This window comes from Nothobranchius furzeri, chromosome 2 (assembly GCF_043380555.1).
Source record: "Nothobranchius furzeri strain GRZ-AD chromosome 2, NfurGRZ-RIMD1, whole genome shotgun sequence".
Lineage (NCBI taxonomy): Eukaryota > Metazoa > Chordata > Actinopteri > Cyprinodontiformes > Nothobranchiidae > Nothobranchius > Nothobranchius furzeri.
The window spans coordinates 10417204-10437145 of record NC_091742.1 but is presented as its reverse complement, the minus strand read 5'-3'; the positions used below and the strand labels follow the sequence as shown (position 1 = coordinate 10437145).

Genomic DNA, 19942 nt, shown 5'->3' with positions numbered 1-19942 from the left:
GGCTTCTTCAGGCTGACGCTGATGGTGGCGCGTCACTTCCTTCTCCGTTTATCTGCGGGCAGCAGAGGACGTTGTCGCCCTCTACTGCCCGCTCTCCCCTCTCCGACGATGCAGTCCCATGCGTGGTCCAGCGTGTAAACTCCGTCGTCCCTGTTCATGGTCCCACATCCACGTCTCCTTCTCTCTATTGCTTCCTTGATCCATTTTTTGTATTTTTGTTGTTCGGTGGTTATGATCCGTGTGCTGTCCCAGTCCATTATATGGTTTTCTCTTAAGCAATGATCTGTTACGGCTGACTTTTTTATTGTACTTTCTGCTTCTTCTTTTGCTGCTCTTGTGTGTTTACGATTTGCCTCTTTCTCGCACTCCTTTCTGTGTTCTATTGTCCGTGTATTGAGTTGGCGTCCGGTTTCTCCTATGTATGTTTTATTGCATATTTTTCATGGGATTTCGTAGATGACTCCACATTTTTGTCCAGCTAATATTTTGTCTTTTGGGTGTACTAGTCTGTTTCTAACTGTTGTGTATGGCTTTGTTGGTGTGTTTGTGTTGTGTTTTTTCATTGTTGCTCTTATTTTTTCCGTTATGCCTCTGATGTATGGTAGGGTTATCACTGGTTTTGGTTCTTGTCTTTCTGGGTTTCTGGTTCTTTTTTTGGGTTGTTCTTTGCTTTCTGTTTTTGTTTGTTGTTTTCCTTTGTTTATTGCCCATGTCGGGTATCTGCAGGTCTTTAAAGCGTGTTGTATGTGTTTGTCCTCTTGTTTACGGTCTCTCTCTTCTGTTATTATGTTTGCTCGGTGATATAATGTTCTGATTACTGACATTTTGTGTATGGTGGGGTGTTCTGATGTCCATAATAAATATTGGTCTGTGTGTGTTGGTTTCCTGTATGTGTTTATGTTTAGGGTCCCGTCGGTCTGCCTGGTGATTTTCATGTCCATAAATGCTATGCTGCCTTCTGTTTCTAACTCATAAGTGAATTTTATGTTGCCCGTGTCGTCAATATTGTTTAAGTGTTGTGTTAGTGTTTCTGTTTGACCTTTTGGTATGATTTCCAGTATGTCGTCTACGTAGCGTTTCCATAGTTTTATTTTGCAGTTTGGGGGGGTGGTGGCTATGGCTTTTTAGCGGGCAGTAGAGGGCGACAACGTCCTCTGCTGCCCGCAGATAAACGGAGAAGGAAGTGACGCGCCACCATCAGCGTCAGCCTGAAGAAGCCGGCAGCTGTCGGCGAAACTGTAGCTACAAACAGGTAAACAAAACTGTTTCTGTGTTTAAAAAAGAACGAAAGCATGGATTTACAAAGACACAGCAAGAACACACCTAAGATGTTCAAAGAGAAATACGGACAACAAGGAACGAAGGACTTCCGCCGTTTGGAACGATTACACCAGAAACGCGCACGTCTAAGAAACCACCTTCGCTTCTGTTTAAGATGCCGGGACGAAAACATCACACCCACAAGCCTACAGCTGAAAACATCGATCCGGACCCAGACAGCACAAAATATAATAGAAAGAGCACAGAGAGCACTGCTCAAGGAGAGGATAAGGAACGTCATAACCAAACAGAGGCGTGTGGAGGACGAACTGGAAAGAGGACACCTGGACTTGAAAAGGAATTACAAACTTGATAAACAAATGGAGGAACTAATTAAAGGACACATGATGGAAAAACAGGAACAAGAGTTCATAAAAGTGAAAGAAAGACACATAAAGAAGTTAAACAGACTCATAAACAAGAAAAAGAGGGGAGAAATACAAGGCAACTCCACACCAAACTCATGGGTATGTAACATTTCACAATACAAACTAACAGAAGCAGAAGAGAGCATATTAAAGAAAGGTTTAAACTTTGCAGTCACACCAAAAGAAATACCATATGATGAATTTATTGTAGCAACAGAACTAGCATGCCAACAGATCACAGATGAGGGAAAGAAAGCAGAACTCAGAAATAACGTAGTTGGGATATTAAAAAACAGCCAAATTCAACACAGCAATATTACAAAAGAAGAACAATCAGCCATGACAGCTTTATCCAAAAATGAACAGATAATTATTCTACCGGCAGATAAAGGAAGAACCACAGTAGTTAAGGACAGAGAAAAATATAAACAACAGATGAAACAGATGCTAGAAGACAAAAATACATACAAAATACTTAAAAAAGATCCAACAGAAAACATTAAGAAAAACATGAAAAAATTACTGAAGCCACTGCACGAAAAAGGCAAAATAACAGAAAAAATGTACAAACACTGGATTCCCACAGCAAACATAACACCAAGAATATATGGAACACCAAAAATACATAAACAAAACACCCCACTTAGACCAATAGTTGACAGCATAGGTACACCAACATACAACATGGCAAAAGATATCAGCAGAATCATCAGCCCGTTATTAGGAAATACAGACCAACACTGCAAAAATAGCATAGAATTGGCAAAAGAACTAAAGGAAATTACAATAGAAGACAACAACATACTCATCTCACATGACGTCACATCTCTGTTCACAAAAACACCAACCCAAAAAACCATAGACATAGTAGTTAACAGAATCAGACAGGACAAGACTTTACACAAAAGGACAAACCTCACAGCAGATGACATAGCACAACTGATAGGACTGGTAGCTAACTCCACTTACTTCACATACGACAACACAATATACAAACAACTGGAAGGCTTCGCCATGGGTAACCCGTTATCAGCCACCCTGTGCGAGTTTTTCATGGAAGACCTGGAACAAAAAGCCATAGCCACCGCCCCCCCAAACTGCAAAATAAAACTATGTAAACGCTACGTAGACGACATACTGGAAATCATACCAAAAGGTCAAACAGAAACACTAACACAACACTTAAACAATATTGACGACACGGGCAACATAAAATTCACTTATGAGTTAGAAACAGAAGGCAGCATAGCATTTATGGACATGAAAATCACCAGGCAGACCGACGGGACCCTAAACATAAACACATACAGGAAACCAACACACACAGACCAATATTTATTATGGACATCAGAACACCCCACCATACACAAAATGTCAGTAATCAGAACATTATATCACCGAGCAAACATAATAACAGAAGAGAGAGACCGTAAACAAGAGGACAAACACATACAACACGCTTTAAAGACCTGCAGATACCCGACATGGGCAATAAACAAAGGAAAACAACAAACAAAAACAGAAAGCAAAGAACAACCCAAAAAAAAGAACCAGAAACCCAGAAAGACAAGAACCAAAACCAGTGATAACCCTACCATACATCAGAGGCATAACGGAAAAAATAAGAGCAACAATGAAAAAACACAACATAAACACACCAACAAAGCCATACACAACAGTTAGAAACAGATTAGTACACCCAAAAGACAAAATATCAGCTGGACAAAAATGTGGAGTCATCTACGAAATCCCATGCAAAATATGCAATAAAACATACATAGGAGAAACCGGACGCCAACTCAATACACGGACAATAGAACACAGAAAGGAGTGCGAGAAAGAGGCAAATCGTAAACACACAAGAGCAGCAAAAGAAGAAGCAGAAAGTACAATAAAAAAGTCAGCCGTAACAGATCATTGCTTAAGAGAAAACCATATAATGGACTGGGACAGCACACGGATCATAACCACTGAACAACAAAAATACAAAAGATGGATCAAGGAAGCAATAGAGATAAGGAGACGTGGATGTGGGACCATGAACAGGGACGACGGAGTTTACACGCTGGACCACGCATGGGACTGCATCGTCGGAGAGGGGAGAGCGGGCAGTAGAGGGCGACAACGTCCTCTGCTGCCCGCAGATAAACGGAGAAGGAAGTGACGCGCCACCATCAGCGTCAGCCTGAAGAAGCCGGCAGCTGTCGGCGAAACCGTAGCTACAAACAGGTAAACAAAACTGTTTCTGTGTTTAAAAAAGAACGAAAGCATGGAGCAGAATTCTCTGTCCAGAGCCACGATCGAACCTGCAACCTCCCGATTACTGGACAACCCGCTCAATCTGTTGAGCTACTGCCGCCCAAAGTAAGGTTATGCCGCCAGAGCAAAACTACAGATAATCCCCTAGTAAAAACATCTTTATTACATTTATCACAATCAGGTGTGTCACGTCTAAAACTGTCCAGTCAGAAACAAAAATACCAATGACTCTAAGACCTCTCTGTGTTAACAGGAGGTTACAACATTTCAATTCCGCATCTGCAGTTTTAACATTTCTCCAACTGCTCCAGTGATCAGGCGCTGACTCTGTACCAGTCTGAAGACAAAAACATTAAAATCTATGATTTATTTCAACTACACCAAAACAGTTGTTGGTAACTGTCTCTGCAGTGAAAACCCTGTGTAGAGATAGAACACAACTTCTCCTAAAAGTAGACATGAAAGATAAAGAAAGCGCAGACTTTCATTTTCAAATGAAAGCAAAAATCTCTCAGTTACCAGATCAAAGATTCCTCCCAGCAGGGTGACAACAGCTGACTGATCAAGATCCTTGAATTTGTTTTGATTAATTAGAGCAGAACGTCTTACAGTCTAACTAAAATGGGAAAAGCGGCACCTGAATGTGGAAAAACGTCAATGTTTCCATTTTCTGCTGGATTTCCATCACATGAACAGGATGCAGATAAATAGCGTGGAACTGTATCAAAGTGTTCTTTTTAAAAACATCAAACCAGGAAAAAACTTCATAATAAGCCCTCAGACAGTCCGATGACTCATAATAAAACTATAATCTCTCTTATCCTTTCCTGGATCCATTATTCCTTCACTTCCAATCCCCGAAGCATCTGAATTAAAGGTCACGGCTCCTGTCACAGGAAACACTCAGAAACAGAACGCTTTATCAACAAAACCACCAACATTATGCTCAAATACAAAGAACAACGCCATGCTGGAGCTCATGCATGAAGAAGATTGAACGAAAAAAAAAAGAAAACCGAGAACAGAGTGTTTATTTTAGTAATGAGCTCTTGCCTTCACAGTTTCCACATCCAGCTGTTTTCTTTTTGGAGCTCTGCTTTCACCAGTGTTGCACAAAACACTGCTGAACTTAGACATGACTGATTTAAGGCGGTTATGGTGATTTATAGCAGCAACAAAAGCCCAGTTGTTTACTGTTGTGTCAAAATCACGCAGACAGCTTGTAATAAAGTCTCCTTCTAATCCATTCTTATTTGATGTCGGTTCACCACAGCTCACAAATGATTTTGAAGCTTTATAACTGGTCATTAACCCTTTACCTATTGAATTGAATTGAATTCAAGTTTGTTTATATAGGGCCAAATCACGACAAGAGTCATCTCAAGGCACTTCACATAATAAAATATTCCAACATAGTTCAGTTCATTAAGCCAATCAGAAAAAAGTTTCCTATATAAGGAACCCAGCAAATTGCATCAAGTCATTGACTAGTGTCACAAGTCTTTACAGCAACCATCATACTAAGCAAGCATTTAGCGACAGTGGAGAGGAAAACTCCCTTTTAGCAGGAAGAAACCTCCAGTAAGAAACTTGCCTGACAGGTAAGTCGGGTTTTAGTTAATGTATCTTACTAAAACATGCACTGAAATTGACTAAGCTTATACAATTTTAAAATGTAAGAAGATATTATAGTAAATGTTTATAATTTTTTACCCAAGTTACAACATTAGGAACAGGACTGGATAAGCCATTGCTTATCCTGCTCAGTGGCGGTTTTATCATTAGGCATAGGTCGGCGGCCGCCTGGGGCCCCCTAACCCTGACCGCCAGCACCCCTCTGTTAATGCCACAATATTCTTATTACCAACCTGTCGCTGCAGACGGGATTGGACATGCACACTTCTCATTACCAAAATTCCTGAACCGTTCAAGATATCATTAAAATTCCAAAAGTGCTGAAAAGATTAAAATGGGGCTTTTTGTGCTTATACAATACATTACGGTAGCCACCGGGATTCCCTGTCTTGAGTGCAACAAATCACAACACAGATTCAGAGATGTGCTGTGTTTGTCATTCAAAATGCTCCGTTTTATAACTTTTGAATGGCTGATCAGATTCAGAACATTCTAACGGTTCCTAAAAGTACATAAAAGCAGCTTTCCAACGATCTAAGCATGAAGCAATCAGAGTTATGGAAAATGTTGCTACGAGGGGAAATCCTGCTGTACAGCCTGATTGAAACGGTCCAAGATAAGTGTGTTTATATTGTTTTTTTTTTTTTTGTATTTAAAGGCATTTTTGACATGGACAAATTTGTCACACATTCTCTTCCTCCTCTTCAAGCACTCGCCACCTCTAAACCCACGTTTCCCGTCATTCCCGTCCACGAATAAAACACTTGATGCGTATCTTTTTACTTCTCCAGTCACGGGGGAATAAAACGTTCATATTTTTAGAGTTTTTTTCGCGAGGTATTCCACTTCTCCCTGTCTCCCGCTAGATATCCTCGGCTTTCTTTATATTTTTGAGGGCGCAATGGTGGTGCTGTTGACGACAGCGGCATCTTGACCAATCACAAGCTTGCGTTCTCTTCTCGACGGACGGATGTTTAGAAAAGAGCTTGACTCCGTCCGTCCTTGCGAGCCTGTCGGAGAGCTCTAGAAAGGACGGATAATGGCGTTGTGTGTGTCCATCCCTTCGCAGACGCAAAAGTATAAATTAGGCTTAACATATACCAACCGATACTAAAATAAACCATGACGTAAAAACATCCACACCGTTAAACGAAAAATACTACATTAAGTACATATAAAAAGCAGTCCAGCAGCAACAAAGCTAGGTCACCATCAGTCTGTGATTTTGTAGCCTCCTTTAGCTCCCGCAAACGAATGTAGGCCGTGCCGATTTCCAGGCTTCACCATGATGCCAACAGAAACAGCAAAGTTATGTGTGCTTTTTATTGACGATTGGCGAACTGAAGTTGCTAACCACTAGCATTACAGCTAACAGCCAAAAAGCAGGTAAAGAGCACCTCCTAGGACCTGCTCCCAAAAAATATCAAGTACAGATTTTGGTCAGTAGAGGGCTGCAGAGTGGTGTCAAATATGAAACTGGTCAAATTTCTAACTCAACAATAACTGAGATCAGTGTTTAAATAATTTTCTATTGTAACTTTAATTTGAAGAAAACTGGACTCTACGTCTTATTTTCTGGATCTGCTCTGAGCTCCTTGAACTCACAAACACATCATTCAGGTTATAAATGTTAGGCGAAACAATACCTGAGGTTAGCTCTGCACATTGAAAAAAGTGCTCAATTAGTCTTAAACTCAGTCCTCCTGCCTCTCGGCCACAGTAAGAATAAATTTTTCTTATATTATTTAAAACACGTTAAAAGTTCTATTCAGCCAGAAGCACAGAGGTACAAAGAAGAAAAATACAGGACAAGGAAAATGTTTCTTCCAGCATTTCCATCATAACGACATGAAAGATTCAGTATCTGCTTCTCAGTATACTGAACAAGAACCATCAAGAGGAACAAAACAGACAAGCAGGAGCTACCAGTTTGTTTCCTTTCATGTAAGCTGCCCATTAAGTAGATAAAAATCCCCCAGTAAGCTGCACATACTGGGGGGCTGTATGCATTTATGCATAATAAAACATTTGAGTTTATTCACTTCATGCTTTCAAACTAACTTCATTTATACCTGAAGCCACAGAGATAAAGTAATCGGAAATGTACCAAGACAAAAATAAATAAATAAAAAGCAGAAGTAACTGGTCCAGTTCCAAGCAGTTAAAATAAAAGTTAATATGAAACACTTAGTGGACTTCAAGTGAATATTTCAGAAGTGAAAGCCCATTTTAAAAGTTAAAAGTAACTATTGAGAAGGCTGGGATGATATTTGTCAGCAGGTGATCCAACCAGACAACATCTTCTCCTCTATTTAAAGCTTTCTGTGTCTAAATAACAGTCAGCTGGGCTGAAAAAGACCGGGTTTGGAATTAGAAACTAGAAAACTGGGGAAACAGAAACTAGACAACTTTGGGATTTAAATTTGCAGGTGCATGAGAACGGCCATGTTTAGAATTAAAGGTGCAATATGTACGAACGAAGTGGGAATGACATCCTGTGGTCAAATGTGGTTACTGCAGCCTATTTTTCTATCCAAGACGTTACTTTCTCACCATTGTTTAGTGAGTTTCACGGCTGTTGCCAGTTACGGATCAGCACCAGAAGATTCTCAATGACAAGCAAAGACAAGTAACACAATGTGAGTTGATGAGTACTAAATTCTCATATTTGATGCAAGCACTCCTGGGTGTTTTACGGTAGGGAGCACTTACAACATTTATTACAGTAATTTGCATTCAGCATCACAGAAAGTGGGGTTGTTTGTCATCTTGCTGTTGGCTTGCTGTCAGTTCTGAACGACTCATTAAATGGTAAAATGGTAAAAGGCCTGTATTTGTATAGCACCTTCTTAGGGTTCTACAACCCTCTAAGGTGCTTCACAACAGAGAACAAAATCTGTTTCACTGTAACCTTCCTTCCAACATGATTGAAACATTAGACTGTTTTGTGATTATTTCACTGAGAAATTCTTACATGTTGCTCCTTTAAAGAACGTTGGTTACGTATTGTAACCCCAGATTCTATGAGTCTAGTCGCAGCCCTTAAGCTAGCTGCTATTGGAAGGATGATCTCCGCATCAGCCAATCATGAAGAGCTTAAATGTACGCCCACCAATAGTGGGCCCCCTCGTGGTATATAACCGCAGTGACCCCACTGCTCACCTCCAATGGCTCTTATTCCCATCATAACCAGTGGGGCCAGTGGCTTAAGGGCTGCGACTAGACTCATAGAATCTGGGGTTACAATACGTAACCAACGTTCTATTTCGTCTAGTCTTAGCCCTTAAGCTAGCTGCTATTGGAATAAAGCGCAGCTGGATGGGTTTACGCCCCACTGGTTAACACAACCAATGGACACACCCAATCAAATCTCCTCTAGTGGGGGACGTTCAGCCTCAGACCAGGCCTAAAGACTGAGGCAGGCACGATAAGAGAGGGGCCCCCACTAAAAAACATCATCCACAAGAGGATAAAATCCATCTCAGCAAGGCCAATGAGGTGCCATAAGCATTCATTTAGCCTGCTGGGGTCCAAGCACTGAACGAGTGATGGAACCTGAAGACACATCTCGTAAATAATAACGAGTAAAGGAACAGGGTGAAGCCCATAAAGCAGCCTGACAAATGTCTTCCATTGACACACCACTGAGGAGCGCCATCGAAGAGGAAATCCCTCTGGCCGAGTGAGCCCTGAGTGCCTCAGGGGGATCCCGCCCTGATGATGTGTAAGCGAGGGAAATGGCGTCACACAGCCAGCGTGAAAGGCGCTGGGCCGACAGCGCCTGACCAAGGGAAGACTCCCTGTAGTGCACAAACAGGTTTTGTGAGCGACGAATCCCTGAAGTGCGTGACACATATCATGCAAGCGCGCGCACCGGGCAGAGAAGGTGAGAAGCCGCCTCCTCCTCAGAATTATGGGGAGGAGGAAAAAGTCCAGCCAATGAAATTGACCTGGATTTGAAGGAAGCATTAATGCTTTTGGGCACAAAGGCTGGGTTGGGGCATAAAACAGCAGACCCGCCATCCTCCCGGATCCTGAGGCATGCGGGAACCACTGAGAGGGCGGTTAGGTCACTCACTCTCTTAACTGATGCTAGCGCCAGCAGCAATGCAGTTTTAAGCGACAGGAACTTGAGTGAGACCTGGTCCAAGGGTTCAAATGGAGCTTCAGATAAGCCGTGCAGAACCACCGTTAGATCCCATTGGGGAAAAAGCGGGCGGGACACAGGTCTGTTCCTTCTGACACCTTTTAGAAAACGTTTTGTGAGGGGGTGATTGAAAACAGATCTATCTCCAAAACCCTGATGACATGATGAGATAGCTGCAGCATATGTCTTAACAGTGCTGAATGCGAGGCCCCTGTCCATCAGTATCTGCAAAAACGATAGAACATCCGCCAGCTGGCAGGAGAGCGCTTGAACATTCCGTTCTGCGCACCAGTTCTGGAAAGCTGCCCATTTAGCAGCGTAAGAGGCAATGGTAGAGGGCGCCCGCGCACTCTGAATCGTGGCCACCACATCATGCGGCAGCCCAGAAGCCTCTAAGCATGACCGCTCAGCGGCCAGACCCACAGCCGTTGGCCTATTTCCGGAGGATGTTTGATTATCCCATCCTTCTGGAGAAGGGCGTCCGCCCTCCACGGGAGCCTCCACGGGGAGCCGGACACTAGCGCTTGCAGGTCCGGAAACCATGACGCGGACACGCGCCTGGGAGCCACCAGAATCACCGAGAGCTGTTCCGACCGAATTCGGTCCAGGAGACGGGGAATCAGAGGGACTGGTGGAAACGCGTAAAGGAGCGTTCGAGGCCAGGGCTGGTGTGAGAAGGCGTCCGCCCCGAGCGGGGGTCCGTCCCGGGGACTCAGGGAAAACCACAGGCGACACTGAGCGTTTTCGCGAGCCGCGAACAGATCCACAGACGGTTCCCCGAACCTGATCCAGATCTGTGATATCAGTGCAGGATGTAGACGCCAGTCGGAGTCGCGGGGTCCCCCTCTCGACAGGATGTCTGCCGCTACATTCAGTACCCCCGGAATGTAGATGGCTCTGATGGACAGCAGGTGGACATGTGTCCAACACAGTAAATCTGTGGCGACACGCAACAGTGGGAGGGATCGAACTCCCCCTTGGCGATTTATGTAGGCTGCCGCTACCCGGTTGTCTGTGTGAACTTCGACATGACGGCCCTCGAGAAGGGCAGCGAAGTGTCTGATCACATTCCTCACTGTCATAAGCTCCAACACATTTATGTGCTCGTGCGTGTGGGAGGGCCAGCGATCTGCCACCGTGTGGGACAAGCACGTGCCCCCCCACCCCGACAGTGACGCATCCGTAAACACAGATACGTGTGACGCAGGACGTCCGATGGGAACCCCGCGTGAGAGGATGCAGGGGTTCCCCCAGTGAGCGAGGTCCCCGCCCACTGAAGGGGGAATCCTCAACATACGTCTCTTCTGACGTATTGGGTGTACCCGGAGGCGGACGAACCAGCGTTGCAAGCGCCTCGTGCGCAGCAAACCTAGCGGCACTACTGAATGGGCTGCGGACATCATGCCCAGGAGTTTCATGACTAACCGGGCTCTCACGATCTTGCGGGGTTGAACACGGGAGATCACCGTGGAGAGATCTGCCGCTCTTGCAGGCGACAAACGTGCCCTCATTAGGGAGGCGTCCAACTCCACCCCGAGATACACAATCGACTGGGATGGAAGGATGGAGCTCTTTTCCCAGTTTATAGAAAACCCTAGGGTTGACAGATGCTCTGTCAACCTCCTGGTTTGCTGTGACGCCTCGTCCTCGGACCGAGCGCACAGGAGAAGATCGTCCAGGTAAAATAAGACCCTCATTCCCTCCGTGCGCAGTGGCTGCAGCGCGGTCTCCAGACATTTGGAGAAAGTGCGCGGGGCTAGCAAGTAGCCGAAAGGGAGGCGATTGAACTGATATTGAACTCCCTTGAACGAAAAACGCAGAAACTTCCGGTGGTTTGGAACTACCGGTATGTGGAAGTATGCGTCTTTCAGGTCGATTGACGTGAACCAATCCCCGGGGCGCACATATTCCAGGACTTGTCTCATCGTTAACATGCGGAAATGCATTACTGCTATGGAGCAGTTGAACAGGGACAGGTCGAGAATTGGCCTCATTCCTCCCGACTTCTTCGGTACTACGAAGTAGCGGGAGTAGAAACCCGAGAGTTCTTGTCCGCGAGGGACTCGGGAAATAGCGTCTTTGGACAGAAGTTCCCGCAGCTCCAGCTCTAGCGCCTGAGACTGTACTTGCGATGTGAACGTCGTCTCCACGATCCTTTTGAAGGGAGGTGGAGTGGCCTGAAAATGAAGTGTGTGACCGCAATGAATGGTGTCCGAAATCCATTTGCTCATGATGCAAAGGCGGCGCCACTCGTGCGCGCGTTCCGACAATGGACGCGTGTGCGCGGTCACGTGAACAACGTCTGAGGGTTGTGCATGCGCCCTTACCGCCGTCGCCCGTACCAGAGAACTGGGGGCGACCCATGGAGGGCTGCGCTCGAAAGGGCAAGTGCGAAACAGCTGGAACAGGCTGGTCCACACCGCGGAGCGTGGAGTCCGAGAGTGAAGGACAAGTGGGAGCCGGGCCGGTGCACGGGGGCGACAGAGTGCTAGCGGATGGAACCGCGCACTGTGCCGCCACGCGTGGTCGAGACAGCGACATGATATCCCGCCCCACCCAACGGCGTGGGGAGAGCGGGACGAGTTGGGCCTGGCCGGATGCTGGGGCCAGAGCGCAAATGGAGCGCACCCTTACGGCTGGCCGTGTATTATGACTACCTGCAGGAACATGTGTGCGTGCAGCAGTGCTTGGTGTGGGGAACATGTGTGAAAACTCGGCAGAGGATTCTGCGGAGGACTGTAGGATTGAGCTCTTTGAGTGACGTTTTTTGGGTTTTATTTCAAAACCAACAACATCAGAACAATCAGTAACACACACATTTCCCCCAAAGAGTCACTTCCGTGGCTGCTTTCGGCGAGGCTCCTGCACCTGGGACTGCCAAGACGGCGTCTGCTGGCCCCGCCGGAACCGTTGTCCGCCATCTCGCTGGTCCCGCTGATGTGGAGCCGAAGCGGGAGGCCGGCTCCGTGGAGCGGGCGGTGCAGCTGGACGTCTGAAGCTTCCGCGCCGTTCGTCCCATCCTCTGGCTGAACGGCCGGAGTGCGAGGCTGACCGAGGGTGGACCAGGTCTCGCACCGTAGCCGATAGTTCGGCCGTCTTCTGAGCCCTCTCAATGACGCCCCTAAGATGGGGACCAAACAGAACATCGGTGGTGATGGGGCCATCCAGCATCTCCCTTTGCAGATGTTCCGGAATGGAGGGCAGGGCCTTCAGCCAGATCGCTCGCTGGATGAGGGTCTGCCAGGCAGCGATGCGAGCAGAACCGGTGAGCACAGCAGCACACAGATTGAGGATGGCATCAGCAGTCTTAGTTATGACGGCTTTCGACTCCTCGGGAGCTTCCAGCTCCTCCATCATCTTGGAGACGCCGAAGGCAAGAAGGGCGATGTTATTCCCTGCAGCGCCGGTCTGAAAGGCACACTGATGTGCGCGGTCGGTGAGCCGCGTCAGCAGCTGGTCATGTTTTGAAGCGGGAACAGCTCGCGGGCCAGCGAGGTGGTTCTCGGCGCCGAACAGCGAGGCCAAATCCGGCTCTAGTGGAGGAACGGACGGCCAGCCTTGGTCGGAAAACCCCTCGACCTTGGTGATGGGCGCATATGTGGAGACTGACGCCTTGAGCTTGGCAGGCTCGGAGAAGGCGGCAGACCAGCAGCTCATAGCAGCGGGGAAGCGCGGCCAGACAGGGTCTGGACAGCGTGTCTGAGTTGCCCCGAAAATTCCCGCCAAATCATCCGCTTCAGGCAGGGCCGGTTCTGGCACAGCTAGCCCCTTGCGTGCTGCTGACGCAGAAATGATGGCGGGCAGCTCCTGGAGCAGTGCTCTTACTGCTGGCAGGGAGGAGCGAGAAGCCACTGGGGCAGAAGGACCCGCTGAGCGAAGCTCGTCGACCTCCGTTATGTCTAGGAGGGACGCCGCCTCATCGTAGTTTTCGCTGTCAGTGACGTCATCCAGCCGGTTGAAGCCAGCCAGCTCCTGACCGGCGTCGAAGAAAACCAAAGCCTTGTCCAGCGGGTAGGAGTCAGCCACCGGAAATTCTTCGTCGGCGGCGGGAGTGAAGTACTCGACCCGGCGAATCTTCTCCGCCACGGGCAGAGCGGCACAGAACGGGCACGAGGCCTGCGGGGTCAAGGCCAGGCCAGCGTGGTGAGCCCCGAGACAGACCTCACACTTAGCGTGCAGGTCGCCGCTGGAAATGGAGCCCGTCTGGCAGGTCGGGCAGGGTCTGGTGTCGCTGGACATGGCTGGTAAGTCGTCTTCGGATAATTTGCTCTTTTGAGATAATATTTGCTCTTTAATAAAGCTCTCAAGCTTGGCATGAAGAGAAAAAGGAGGAGGTGAGCAGTGGGGTCACTGCGGTTATATACCACGAGGGGGCCCACTATTGGTGGGCGTACATTTAAGCTCTTCATGATTGGCTGATGCGGAGATCATCCTTCCAATAGCAGCTAGCTTAAGGGCTAAGACTAGACGAAATAGAACAAGTCACCCCCTACCCGAGTATTACTCCACTCCCACTTCCTGTTTGAAAAATGCAACAAATCTGTTGCCTAGCAGGCCAAGAGGGCAGAGCCACTAACCCCGGGTTTCCACAGGAGCCGTCAGCAGCACGTTACTGCAGCAGCACGTCTTGCTCGCGTAAGCTGCTGCTTGGCCCTTCCCACGAGACGTGAAGCAGCAGGGGAGCAGCTGTCACCGACCGAGCACGAAGTCACACGAGTGACTTTGTCAGTAAACACAACAACAAGCAGGAGAAAACTACAACATGGTTTGTGTTTTATGTTCTGTCCATTTTATAATCGCCAATACGGACCTGAAAAACAAAGGAGACCGCTAGCTAGGCGATAACTTCTCACGGGGACGCACAGTTAGTAACTTTTTTTAAAGTAAAGCAACCGGAAGGCAGTACGTTTCTTTATTCTGAAAATCTCGGGAAGCTTTGCTCCGTTTCCGTGTCCGATTTCCTCTTTCCTTTCCTAAAAATGTCGAACTTGACCCGTTTCAGAGGCGTCGCGCGTAGAAAATAGAACCGGCGTGTAAAGGCCGCGACATGCTGCTCCTGAGACGCGGCCGACTCGCGCTGCTGACGGCTCCAGTGGAAAAGGTTCTGTTGACCACAGCAATACCTATCAGCAGCTATGACGTGCTGCTGCAGTAACGCGCTGCTGATGGCTCCTGTGGAAAGCTGGGGTTACAAATACACACACAAACAGGCTCACAATGACATTGTGACATCATATGGTACCAGCTAACGTTCTAGGGTACCTCTTAGCCAATATCAATGGCAGATTTAAATTCAAATGCAGTGCAGAGTTTTTACCTGACAACGGCACAGTTTTAGGCAGAAATTTTAACTAAAATGCACTAAAGTGCAAAACTATTGACTGCACATGTCTGCAGCACGATTAGACACTCATTTATGTAGTTTATCAGAAAAAAATGTTGATTTGGGGGTGACTTGCCCTTTAAGGTTTAGTGTTTTAAAAATGGAACTGTGGTTTAAAAAATTGGTTTTGCTGAGATAACAATGAGTGTTGGTGAAGGTACCTCAAACACAAACTGTGATACTTTGCATCCATCTCTCCTCCATGCAGGCAGTTTTTAAATAATGCATGCTGCAACATCTTTAAGGTTCCTTGTACAAGACAAAAAAATACACCTCAGTGGGAGTAGGTTTGTAATTAAAAATAACCTTTTCAAAGAATGAATGTGAATAAAAATGTCAGTTGAGTAAGTTTAACAAACTGAAGGAGAAAAGATAAAGATGATATTTCCTTCCTCTGTACCAGAGCTGTCGTTCCTCTCAAGGTTACATAGAGAGACAATTCTTCCGGTCTGAATATGTTATTCCGAGTTTTTCGTCATAACTGGATTGCCACAAAGAGAAAAAAGAGGTTTTAAACCATCTAAGAAAGGGAAAAGTTCTGTCACTCAGCAAGAAAAACCATAAAAGTCCTTTTGAGTCTTCTGAACAAACGCGTCTTTTATGTTTCTGGAATATTTAAATATTTAGCTCAGAAATACAATAAAATTATGAGGTTTCAAATAAACTTCACTAAGTTCTTCTTACATAAGATGTTAAAGTTATGAAAGGAGCAAAGAGTTTAATTGAAATGGTTTTGTCAAATAACTTCCCAGGTCAGGATTTACTCTGTATGATTATCACAGTGATAATGAATAAAATTACAATACAAGACCAAATAAAACATTTTGTTTATAGCAATTAGATTATTTTTATCATTAATGTGAACAATTGAAAAATGATTGCTATTTGGTTGCTTTGTTAATTTAGAGTTGATAATGGTAGAATGAGGCAAGATGGAAAAGATGCACCATGATTATTGTGAAGGAATTTGTCACTTTTACTTATGTTATGATTGCATTGTAGTGTAAATGTGTGAAAAGTGTGCATAAAGTACTTTTAGGAAGTAAAACGAGTGTGCAAACAGTAGAACTGGCAGCACTACTCCATCCATAGGACTGATTGTCATGTTCTGTGTCCCTTTGTTCCCCAGCCCCTCCAGTTCCCACTCCAGGTTCTCCTTTTGTGCTTCATAGCGCCCTCATGTGTCCTTTGTCTGCATCTCATTTATGTGTCTCCTGTGTTCCTTTAGTCTTCTCCAGTCATCCATCTGCAGTGTTTATAGTTTCAGCATTTCATTTTTATTAGTCTCTTTAATATGTTTTGTCCCACCGGTTTTTGTAGTTCTCCTTCCCTTTAGAATTTTAGTTATATGGTTGCTTTTCTGTTTTTAGGTTCACTCTCAGGTCATGTTAGTTTCTTCCCCGATTAGTCATTGCTTTCACCTGGTCCTCCCCCCACACTCCACACAACTGCAGCTCATCTGCCTTCCATTATGCCCCAGTGTATTTAAGCCCTGTCTTGTCTCTGTGTCTTGTCGGTCCATTGTTGCTGTTTGTGGTAATTCTGTCAGTCTCTCGTTCCTAGTCTCTAGTGTTTCTCGTGTCTCAGTTGGATCTCTAGTTTATTTTGGATTTTGGACATTTTTGGACTTTGGCTCCCTGCCCCTGGATTTATTCTTCGTTTCATCCTTCAAAATTAAAGGATTTTACTTTACATCATCTCCTGCCTCGTGTCATCCTGGGTTTCTGCATTTTGGATTCTAACATCCCTCCAAAACGTGACACTGATTGTGTTTGTTGCACACAGAATAACCCAGCCAGAACTTCTTAAATGGAACCTAAACAAAGGCACTCATATTTAAATGCACAAGACAAGAAGATGACCAAAGAAGAACGTTTCCTCCCACATTCCTCCAAACGACGGTGGTTTTAAAATGTGGCCCAGAGAGGATAAGAAGTGAAGGAAGTGAGCAGCGCAGCCTGCAGTTCTAGAAGATGACTGATGTATGTAGCAGATGGAGAGTGTTTTACGGCCTGTAGCAGCACTCCATTTAAGTGTGTGTAAAATTGATGGCCAACCATTATTGACCTACTGTATGTAGCCAGAACAGGACTGAAAGCCGGTCCCCTACTTTGAGGGAAGAGGGAGTTCTTTCTGTTTTTGACATGGGAGAGCGTTTGATTTATGTAACGCTGCAGCAGGTTGGCGTTTCAGCCATGCAGGTTCGTTATAGATTATTTTTTCTGTGGTGTTAGAAACAAAAGACGAGGAGTAAGTGATGAAAAGCAGAGGAGGTGACAAGGTATGAGAAGAATCTTAAATATGAAATATAAATTATAAGAGAGGAAAATATGGAAGGGAAGAATGAAAATAATAGAAAACCTTTGAGGACTGAACAGTTAATCAAATAATTTCGTTATATTCCAATTTGCAAGCATGTTCTTAGCTTACCAAATGTTCTGCCTTTTCCCTGATACCAAACTTGCATGTTTTATGATGGTGTTTTATCTGTAGAAATAGTAGAACAAGGGCAAAATACACTGACAGCATCAAAACAAAGGCTTATATTATAGTGACCTTCATGCTGTTCCATTTCGAAGCACCAGTGCTTGTGAAAAAACAAACAAAAATGGTATTTTGACTTTGTGTTTTGACATCTACTCCTGTAGTGTCATGGTCTGGGGTGTTCGTCTGCTCTAATCTCTGTATTGAATCACTCTCCTGCAGGTTGGCGTTTCCTGTAGAGCGGCAACAGCTGGTGCCACTCAGCAACAATCACCGGCTGGGGATATAAGGAGCAGTGAGATGCCAACACTTCGTTGGATGATTAACTCCCTTTGGGTTTTTCTACGACCGCCTTTCGAGCATTGCTATCAGCATCTCATTTTGTGTCTTTTGAGTTTCCCGCTAATCAAGAAACCAACACTATCGTCTCAACTCCAGCCATAACTCCCTCACCAGCATGTAAGACCGTTCTTTAGTTGTTATTTTCCTCCTCTTGAACCTTGCTCACCACCTTGTGTTTCCTCACTAGATCCATACCCGTCTCCATCAGGTCCCCTGCTTCACGAGTTATCCAGCAAAACCAAATAAAGAAAAGATTATTTTACTAACCTTGTTTTTTTGTCCCAGCCCTGATTCTGCATGTCCTGAGTTAGAAGACTACACCACAACATGACATGTAGCAGCCATTCTCTACTTTAAAGTAAACTTTAGGCTACAGCTTTCACATTGATCTCAATGATTGTCAAGTTTAAAACTTGACCAGTTTCATATGTGACACCACTCTGCAGCCATCTGGTGGCCAGATACTGCACATTTTAGTGGAGTGGGTATGTGTTCTAGGGGGTGCTCTTTACCTGCTTTACAGCTGTATGATGTTATGCTAGCAGATAGCTTTTTCGGTTTTCTGATTGTCAATAAAAAGCACAAGAAGAAGAAAATGAAGAAGTTGGATTTTTTGTTGGCATCATGGTGGAGCATGGAAGTAAATGTAACCCCTTCTTTCCACCGGAGCCGTCAGCAGCATGCTACTGCAGCAGCACGTCATAGCTGCTGATAGGAACCTCTGTGGTCAACAGAACCTTTTCCACCAGAGCCGTCAGCAGCGCGAGTCGGCCGTGTCTCAGGAGCAGCATGTCGCGGCCTTTACGCGCCGGTTCTATTTTCTACGTGCACGCCTCTGAAACGGGTCAAGTTTGACATTTTTGGGAAAGGAAAGAGGAAATTGGATGCGGAAACGGAGCGAAGCTTCCCGAGATTTTCAGAATAAAGAAACGTACTGCCTTCCGGTTGCTTTACTTTATAAAAAGTTACCAACTGTGCGGCCCCGTGAGAAGTTATCACCTAGCTAGCGGTCTCCTTTGTTTTTCAGGTCCGTATTGGCGATTATAAAACGGACAGAACATAAAACACAAACCTTTTGTAGCCATGTTGTAGTTTTCTCCTGCTTGTTGTTATGTTTACTGACGAAGTCACTCGTGTGACTTCGTGCTCTGTCGGTGACAGCTGCTCCCCTGCTGCTTCGCGTCTCATGGGAAGGGCCAAGCAGCAACAGATGCAAGCAAGTCGTGCTGCTGACGGCTCCGGTGGAAAGAAGGGGTAAGAGAGTAATGTTTTTGGAGGTGAAGAAAAGAGCTAAAGCCAGAGTGAACACGGCCTACACTAGTCTGAGGGAGCTAAAGGAGGCTACAAAATCACGGACTGATGGTGACCTGGCTTTGTTGCTACTGGACTTTTAAGTAATAATAATTTTTTCTGCAACAGTGGATCTTTTTACTCTGTGGTTTATTTTAGTATTAGTTGGCTCATGTTAGTTTTAGCTTGTTGTTAGCACTAGCTACAGCAGGCTACTCTGTGTCACTTTAATTACTACAAATGCAAAATTGTGCCACCTGCTGGTTTAATGGGGTACCTGCAGTCTCCTTTAAATGTTAACTCTGATTAGCTCACCTCAGTGAGTTTAAATAAGGATTAAAGGATTTATATTTTGATCAAAACAAAGGTTGATTTTAATTTTATCTATCATAAATTTACAGATCAGTTAAAGAACCACTTTAAATTTTCACATCATATTTTTCCAGGGTAAACTCACCTGCTGCTGTCTTGTGCATGCCTTTTCCACATTCTGGACTTTTTAGCCTTTTTGGTATGTTGGGCAGCACAGGTGTCTAGACAACCAGAAATCAATCCATGTGGGTGCTTGTTAGTGATTTTCTGTTCAGGAGGACCCCTGCCAGGCTCTTCACCGCTGTTAAACCAATAATTACAAATCTCACCCCACTGCGCAGACACAATTAGAAATATGGTCATTTGAAGTCAAACCAGGGCACCAGATGGAAAAACAACAAA

General features: G+C 45.3%; 1 long non-coding RNA gene across 1 annotated transcript; it reads left to right on the top strand.

The window, feature by feature from the left end:
- The first annotated feature begins 16484 nt into the window (after nt 1-16484).
- Nucleotides 16485-18447, top strand: LOC129165053 (uncharacterized). Its single transcript, XR_008564491.2, has 3 exons — nt 16485-17094; nt 17819-18055; nt 18126-18447. It is a non-coding gene; the product is annotated as an uncharacterized lncRNA (long non-coding RNA).
- The last annotated feature ends 1495 nt before the right edge of the window (nt 18448-19942 follow it).